Source organism: Spinacia oleracea, chromosome 3 (genome assembly GCF_020520425.1).
Source record: "Spinacia oleracea cultivar Varoflay chromosome 3, BTI_SOV_V1, whole genome shotgun sequence".
NCBI lineage: Eukaryota > Viridiplantae > Streptophyta > Magnoliopsida > Caryophyllales > Amaranthaceae > Spinacia > Spinacia oleracea.
Genome location: NC_079489.1, coordinates 68,417,967 through 68,426,458, shown reverse-complemented (window position 1 = coordinate 68,426,458; position 8,492 = coordinate 68,417,967).

Genomic DNA, 8,492 nt, shown 5'->3' with positions numbered 1-8,492 from the left:
CTTATAGTAGCCAGCTAATCCCAGAAAACTACGAATGTCAGTCACACTCTTGCGTGTAGGCCATTCATTAACAGCTTTGATCTTAGCAGGGTCAACTGCCACTCCTTCTTTTGACACAAAATGTCCCAAAAATGCAACTCTTTCCAACCAAAACTCACACTTTGAGAACTTGGCATACAACTGGTTATCTATCAAGGTACTCAACACCGATCTCAAGTGTTCTGCGTGATCTTCTTCGCTTTTTGAATATACTAGGATGTCATCTATGAAAACCACTACAAACTTGTCCAAATAGGCATGGAATACACGGTTCATTAGGTCCATAAATATTGCAGGCGCATTGGTTAACCCAAAAGGCGTAACAGTGAACTCATAATGTCCGTATCTAGTCCTGAATGCGGTCTTTGGTATATCGTTATCAGCGATTCTCAATTGATGATAACCCGAACGCAAATCGATCTTCGAAAAGATTCCAGCTCCCTTCAGTTGGTCAACACTACTACATAAGCGAGCAAATGCAACCCCTAAAAACCATTGCAATAAGTCCAAAAACCGTTGCCATAGACCTATTGCAACGGTTGGCCAACCGTTGCTGTTGCTGCCGTTGCATTAGGTTTATTGCAACGGTTCTTTTCACCAAACGCAACGGTAAGGTATCATCTCCTGTCAACCGTTGCATTAGGACCTATTGTAACGGTTGATTATACCTAATGCAACGATCCTTTCTATCAGCCAGACCGTTGTATTTGATCTAATGCAATGCTCTATTATTGCTAATGCAACGCCCATCAAGTTTAATGCAACGCCCATTTTCTTACTTTAACCGTTGCATTATTATAATCGAGGTAAAGATATTTAATTTAAATGTCTCAACAAATAAAACAATGAATAACACTCAGTGACAAACAACATTAACAAAAATGAGTGAAAATCAAAAAAATTATATTCTCATTATATAAAATATCTATAGTTAATTTACATTGTTGTACGATCTTGTGAACAAAGCTTCACCAAAATAAGCCTAACCTATGATAGAACCCAAGTAATCACCTATATTTATATTCAACCTATGAAAGAAAGATCATTAAATAATTCAAACGCCAACTTTTGAGTCTGATCCTCCACTAAAAATGCCATTTCAATAATCATAACATTCTTCCTCCTCTACACGGCTACACCATGTAGTTCATCATGTACCTATACAAACAAACAATTAAATAAACATTATTAGAAAATAATACATTGACTGGATATTACCTCCGTACACACATGCACCAGAAAAAATGACTTCATTCACTGCTAAATTATCTAACACACTGAACTTTATAATGACACTAGAATAGAACAATATATACAAATATGAGACACATAACCCAAATAAAAATAAAATAAAAAGAACGGACCTTACCAAAAATTCTCTAACCCAACAAGAATGTTTAAGTTAGTCGATCGCAGTTTCAATTTACAAGACAACAAGAAAACCAAAAGTTGCAAATTAAACAAATAATTATCAACAAAGTAAACATAAAATAAATACAATTAAAGGGAAAAGCATACTCTTTATAATGTAATAATCTCAACTCTCTTCTATATGTAATCTTAAGTAAACCAGTGATCGGTCTTGCAAAAGAAATTTCCAATGAACACAGAAACTACAGTTTCTGAAAAATGATGCATGTTTTCTTTCTATCTTAATCAACAACACTGAAAATATGTCAACTAGAGTCTTTAAAGATAATACAATACAACAGTAAGCTAACAAGTTTATCAAATTGGTATAAGTTCAAGAAAGATAAATACAAAGTGTAATACCTTTAGTAGTCTTGTTCTCCAATCTCCTTAAAATGCAATGACCATCGCTCATAACCTAGCCCCAACATTACCAACGTAGCTCCTAACCTATGGTTTATACCCTTTCTCTCTAACTACTATAATATGGTGTTAATTAATCAAAATTCATCACATTTTGTTTTGAGCCACACGCCTTAGAGCACCCTGCACAAAAGCACCTTTTAAATTACTTCATTGTCTTGTCTTATAATAACAATCAGCTCACCTGTTGCAGAAGCTACAAGAACCTTAAGAAAATTAAGCAATGGCAAGCAACCAACCTTTTGGTAAGGAACCTCCATAGCGTCATCATAGCTCTCATAGGTATGATTGTTAGCAACGAAAAAAATGAATTTAAACAAAAGAAGTAGCCCACGTCAATAAGCTGCAAAAAAATGTATTCTAAAGGATTCGTCAAATCTTCAATTAAACGAGACTAAAATGTCTCCTCCACACCAATAAGCCCACAATTACCAGTTAAAAAGTCTTCCCATAAAAGATTCAATCTAAATTGGATAAGGAAAATGCATGAAAGAAACTGATAAATCAGCAAGAAGGAAAATGAAATGTATAGTATGAATGAACTTGATCAAACTCACATGACCTTGATAAACTTAACAAGAAACCTTATCATCGATTAGAGCAAAATAATAGACAGTTATCAATCATGATGATCTATATACTAATGATTTTTTCTAAGAATTAACTACTATAATCACACTCTAAATACATAGGAATAGGAAAAATAACGTAATAAGTATGTGCAATTACCTCTTAAACCATAATGTAGGCTGCCAAAGTACTGATAGTCCGATAGACATGCCAGAAATAGACAATGTAAACTTTGGGAGTGAAATAAAATGAACTGAATCAACTTATATGTTAGGGAGAGAAAAGTTAGTGCCTCCATTTACATCTGCAAAAAAGAGTTAACCCATGGAAAAAAGAATAAGGTACACAATCTATGTAGTCTAAGAACCAAAAGAGCGAGCAAAGAAAGAGAAGAAATTGCAGAGCTTGTCAAAAATAGCATCACCACCTTATAGAGGAGGGTATAAACCATAGCCAAAATTCCAAATCAAGTGATTTTTTAATCCTAGTTCAATAACTACAACAGAGAAACACACTCATAAAGAGGCTATAAGATGAAACCGACTAAAGGGTGACCGAAAAAAGAGAAATACCGTGCAAGTTCTGAAGGTCTGAATTGACTGACTTGATTTTCTGGTCAGGGAAAGTCAGTGCCTCCATTTACATCTGCAAAAAAAAGGTTAACCCATGGAAACATGATTTCCATGCCAAAGAATAAGGTACATAATCTATGTAGTCTAAGAACCAAAAGAACAAGCAAAGAAAGAGAAGAAATTACAATAGCTTGTCTACAATAGCATCACCACCTTATTGAGGAGGTTATAAACAATAGCCAAAATTCCAAATCAAGTGATTTTTTAGTCCTAGCTCAATAACTACAACAAAGTAACACACTCATAAAGAGGCTATAAGCTGAAACCAACTAAAGGGTGACCAAAAAAGGAAAAATACCTTGCACGTTCTGAAGGTCTGCATTGATTTACTTGATTTTCTGGTCAGGGAAAGTCAATGCCTCCATTTACATCTGCAAAAAAAAGTTAACCCCATGGAAACATGATTTTCATGCCAAAGAAGTACACAATCTCTGTAGTCTAAGAACCAAAAGAACGAGCAAAGAAAGAGAAGAAATTACAGTAGCTTGTGTACAATAGCATTAAACCGACTAAAGAGTGACCAAAAAAGGAGAAATACCTTGCAAGTTCTGAAGGTCTGAATTGATCGACTTGATTTTCTGGTCAGGGCACTTGAGTTTTTAGCTTTGTTTTGTTCCTAGTCTGGGATAACACTTAATTCACCCTTAAAAGACAATGAAATTGATAAAAACTATCAGGCAAAGTCATGAAAAAGATAGAAAGAAAAATAGTACAAATCAAAATTCGAAATTTCATTAAATTGATGATTGAATTCACCAAGTTCGAAAAAACAATTAAACTTAAAACCTAAATCCCCAAAAACTTGTTTGAACAAAATCTGAAATTCTTTAAACACAAACCCAAATCGAATTGTTACCCCTAAAACCAAGAAAATTAATCAACAAATCAATTTTTTTAACAATTAAGAAATTGATGAGCAGAATTGTAAGAAATTACCTCGTAACATTCGAAGGTTGAGATTTAATTTTATTCATTGGAAATTTCTACGGTTAGCTGCAATCGACCTTCGTCAACTCAACTTCAAACAAGAAGATTTAATCTACATGCAGCTTAGAGAAAAGAAAATTACACTAGGGAAATCAAAAATAAAAACTGAGAAATTGAAATCGTAGAGGGGAGAGAAAAGAAAGGACCTAGAGTTATCAGCGAGCGGCGTGGTGGTGGAACTTCAACAACGGGACTGGAGAGTGGGAGAAATGGGATTTAGTGAGTGGGAAAGGCCGAAAGGGAGGCTTTTGGTGCTTGCCTAAGATAGGGTTTTCTCGCACTTTTACTAAACTAGCCTCCGTTGCAACAGCTAAAAGAGTTGTTGCATTTAAATGCCTAATGCAACAGTCTCTAATTTGACGTTGCACCAAACCGTTGCAATATACCCAACCGTTGCACCTAATCGTTGCAATAGTCCCAACCGTTGCACTTTGTCGTTGCAATAACATAAACCGTTGCGACGAACCGTTGCATTAGCTTTAACCGTTGCATTAAACCGTTGCATTTGCTCGTTTATGTAGTAGTGCAAATAGGTCTTCTATCCTAGGTAATGGATACTTGTTCTTGATCGTGACCTTATTGAGCTCCTTGTAGTCTATACAGAGCCTCATACTTCCATCCTTTTTCTTCACAAACAACACTGGTGCTCCCCAAGGCGATGCACTTGGCCTAATGTAACCTTTCTCCAATAGATCCTCTAGTTGGCTTTTTAACTCATTCATTTCTGCTAGAGCCATTCGATAGGGTGCTTTTGAAATAGGGGCGGTTCCAGGCACTAAATCTATGGTAAAGTCAATAGGTCGATTGGGAGGCATCCCCGGGATCTCTTCTGGAAATACATCAAGGAATTCATTAACTACTGCAATATCCTCCGGCTGATCCTTGATCACATGCTCTAGGTTTCTCACATTACATAAGAAGGCTGGGTTCCCTTTACTGACTAGCTTCACGAGTTCCATTGCCGTGATGATTCCTATGTTCTTAGGCTTACCAAAACGACGATATGACACTACTTTGCCTAGACTAGACCTCAAGTGAACCTTCTGCTTCTCACAATCTATTTTGCTTTGAACTTGGCCAACCAATCCATTCCTAGAATTACATCTAGCTCTCCTAACTCAAATTTGATTAGGTTAGATAAGAACACGGTCTTGGCTATGGTCAAAGGCACATCTCTATGAATTTTGGTACACTTCACTATACTACCAGTAGATATGACTATAGGTACCTCAATTGGTTCAGGCTCTTTCAACCCTAGTTTCCCCAAAGCATCTACTGATATAAAAGAATAAGTCGCACCAGAATCAAATAGAACTTTAACTAAGACGGAATTAATAGAAAAAGTACCCGCTATGACGTCAGAGGAAGTCTCCGCTTCTTGCCTAGATATCACATTCAACTTTCCTTGGGCAACTCCTTTGTTATAGCCACCTCCATTGGTGTTCCCATTGTTGTTTCGGTTCCCATTCTGCTGTTGGTTCCCTCCAGGCTTTCCATGGTTCTGGTGATTGCCATTGCTATTGCCCTTGTTACCACCTTGGTAGTTCCTTTGGTTTCCACCTCCATTTCCCCCATTCCGGTTCTGATTGTTCTGGTTATTGCCTTGGTGGTTACCTTGGTTAGGCTTTCCATTCTTAGAATAGCATTCATACTCCCTATGGCCTAACTTTTGACAGAATCTACAAGTCACCAAATTTCCATCACAATCCTTTCCAGGGTGATTCATGTTACAGCGCCTACATTCATAGGTCCATACTCCATTCCTTCCAGACTGATTTCCACCACCTTGGTTGTTGCGATTACCACCATTGTTAGCCCTAAACTGGAAAATCCCATTTCCTTTGTGCTTCTTAAAATTCCCCTGATTCTGATGGTTATTCCCTTGATTCGAGCTTCCACCATCCTTTCTCTTTTCAGCACTACCATTCTTCCTTTGCTGTAACCCATACAGGTGAGCAGCTTTTCCGTACAGGGTCTCTAATGAGGTAAAGGTCTCTCCAGACAACAACAGTTGTAAGTCCATGGTCAAACCATTCTCAAATATTTGAGCCCTGAGCTCTTCCGTTGCCACCACTTCAGGTGCAAACCTAGACAGCTCTATAAACTTAGAATAGTATTCCGTCACAGACAGACCTCCCATTTTGAGTTCAATGAACTCCTGCGCCTTTTGCTTCTTCAGATAAGGTGGGTAAAACTTGTTCCTTAGTGCAGTTTTGAATGCTTCCCATCCAAAATTAGGTGTGGCTCTAAGGGTATTTTCACATCGTTGCCACCATAAATCAGCTTCACCTCTCAGGTAGTACACAGCACTATTCACCCTAAGGTTTTCGGGGCAATTCACAGCTACAATGAGCTTATCAAACTCTCTCAACCAGTTCTCAAGCACACTGGGTTCAATATCTCCGCTATAGAGTGGAGGCTTGCTTTGAGCCATTTTCTTAAACATTTCCCCAGCCGGATCATGCACTGGGTTGGCTCTGGTTTGAGCTAGGTCTCGAACTACCTCAGCTAGTTGTCTAACCACTTCATAAATCTCTTGGTTAGCCATATCCCTTCTCCTGAATAAATACAAAGGCTAACTTTAATATTGGTTGGACATGACATTACTAAGGCACTAGTTCAACAACGAACCTACTCACAACAAGAACACATTTAGGCGCAACCTAGGGGAAGAGTTGGCGCCATTCTTGGGCCTTCTCACCCCACTATTCGATGCAAGTAAATTTAGATGGTTGCTACTAAACCACCTTGCACATAAAATTTCATTGAAGAAATAACAAGTAATCCCTTTGCGATACCCACAAGACTTATAATTGAGAATTAAACTTAAAGGATAACGAAAAAGGAAATTCTATTCTTTTATTAAAACTCCAATGAATAAGTCTTACATCCACTAATGCCATAGCATTTATTCTCCAACTATGATAAAACTAAAACCATAAATAGTAGCTTTGCCACTTTATTAACCAACGAAAAATAAAACTAAGGATTACATTTCTCTAGAGACTAACGTCATCACGACGATCATTTCTTTCCTTGTATTGCTCTGGAGTAAAGTCTTGATCATTAGGATCATCCAAGTCTTCTTCCGGATCTGAGTCTTCATCCATAGCATCATCATTTTGCTATGGCTCACTATCAACCACATTATTCTCTTCAAACTCATCTTCAGATCCACTGGATATCTCAATGGTGGGTTCAAGAACTATAGGGTTAGGATTTTCAATCTCTACCACATCATCATCACTATCCTCCTCAACCTCACTAGCTTGCTCATCATAGATCATGCCATCCTCACCATCACTTTCTATTCCTCCATAGCCCATACCTAGACCCGCAGAGTACTTCCGATCCTCATAGCTATTTTCTGCAACCTCTAAGATAGTAGCAAGAACCTCAGAGTCATACTTCCACCTACCATCACTAGTCCCATATTTGTACCAATTAGGGGTACCATCACCAAAATGCATGTCACTGAACTTGTTCTTGAGGTCTATGTAAGGGTTCTTATGGGGTAAACAATGTATAACCATACTAGTCATCATATCTTTGTGCCTAAGGTGGGGCATATTTTTGGTCGAAGCCAAATAGTCACAAGCAAACACGATCTTCTGAACATACATGTGAGGAGTCTCATTATCCATCTAAGTATCCTAGACTGGTGAACTTAGAAGGTAGCATCCTTAATTCCTGAAAATTCACAACTCAAAAGTCTTACTAACGCGTTTCCACAGAAATTCCAACCCCAAAAGGATACAATAAATAGTTCGTGGAGCCATACAATTTCAATGCACAAGTATATGCTCAACACGAAATATGATGCAAATAATCACATAAAGCAAGATAAAACATGGTTAGAACATATTCATGGCACTTAATAAATCACATTGTCACATAATATGCATTCTTAGACTAATATGCCCTTTTTAGTCTACCCATTCCTCACTTGAAAATAATATTAATTTTCGAATTTAATTAAGAAATAACTCCTAACTTAGTTGAAATTATTTAAATTAAAATCGAAAATTAATAAGAATTATTAATTAATTAAATCAATAAATAAATAAATTTCGGATAATAAAAGAAAAAAAGAAAAAAAATCCGAAAAAAAAAATTCGAAAAAAATTCGAATAAATAAATAATTAAAATAATTCGGATATTTAAATAAAATAATTTCCGAAATTATTAAACTAAATTCGAATTATTTTCAAAATTTTCGAATAAAATAAAAAAATTAATTAATTTTACGTAATAATCCAACTTTTCAACTCATTTCAAACGACCCAAAATAATTGATATTTGACCTTTAAAATATTGAGTACTCAAAATAATACGTTTTGACTTTAGGAAATTAATTTTCGAAAATCCTAAAGTTCAGCAATCGTAGTTTAAGGATTTACCACTTTGCACTATTAGTTAATGCAAAGCAGC